The sequence below is a fragment of the Sapajus apella genome, unplaced genomic scaffold (genome assembly GCF_009761245.1).
Source record: "Sapajus apella isolate SASKATOON/1434 unplaced genomic scaffold, GSC_monkey_1.0 scaffold8542, whole genome shotgun sequence".
NCBI classification, from domain to species: domain Eukaryota; kingdom Metazoa; phylum Chordata; class Mammalia; order Primates; family Cebidae; genus Sapajus; species Sapajus apella.
Window position 1 is genome coordinate 2,333 of NW_022445463.1, and position 469 is coordinate 2,801.

The 469-nt window shown below is 51.4% G+C and overlaps 1 non-coding gene across 1 annotated transcript; it reads left to right on the top strand.

Moving 5' to 3' along the window:
* The first annotated feature begins 259 nt into the window (after positions 1-259).
* Positions 260-354, top strand: LOC116548243. Its single transcript, XR_004267363.1, has one exon. It is a non-coding gene; the product is annotated as a small nucleolar RNA SNORD116 (small nucleolar RNA).
* The last annotated feature ends 115 nt before the right edge of the window (positions 355-469 follow it).

The window sequence follows — 469 nt, forward strand, 5'->3', positions numbered from 1 at the left end:
TGGACGGCTCAGGAGGGTAAGTATTACTCTGCCCCACATGGTGAGTGGGGGTGTCTTTGCAGTTTCCAAGACCTGGAAGGAGCGGTTTCTCAGCAGGGCACTGATGGCATGGCAAGTTCCACCCCTAAAGTGAACGGTCTATGCCCATTTCTCAGTGGCCCAGCTCTGGGTTCCACCGGGTCCTGAAGGTCTTTAAGGTCATCGGCTGCCCCACGTCCCAACCTATGGTGTCAGACATCCTGCCTCTTCAAATGTGCTTGGATCAATGATGAGTCCAACAAAAAAAACATTCCTTGGAAATCTGAACAAAATGAGTGAGAACTCATACCGTCGCTCTCATCGGAACTGAGGTCCAGCACATTGCCTCCCCTGGGGACTGTAGGAGTGAGGGACGAGGAGAAGCAGGTGTATAACTTGTCCGATGGGAAAGACTGATATTGATATGACCAGTGGATCTGAGCTTGTTCCT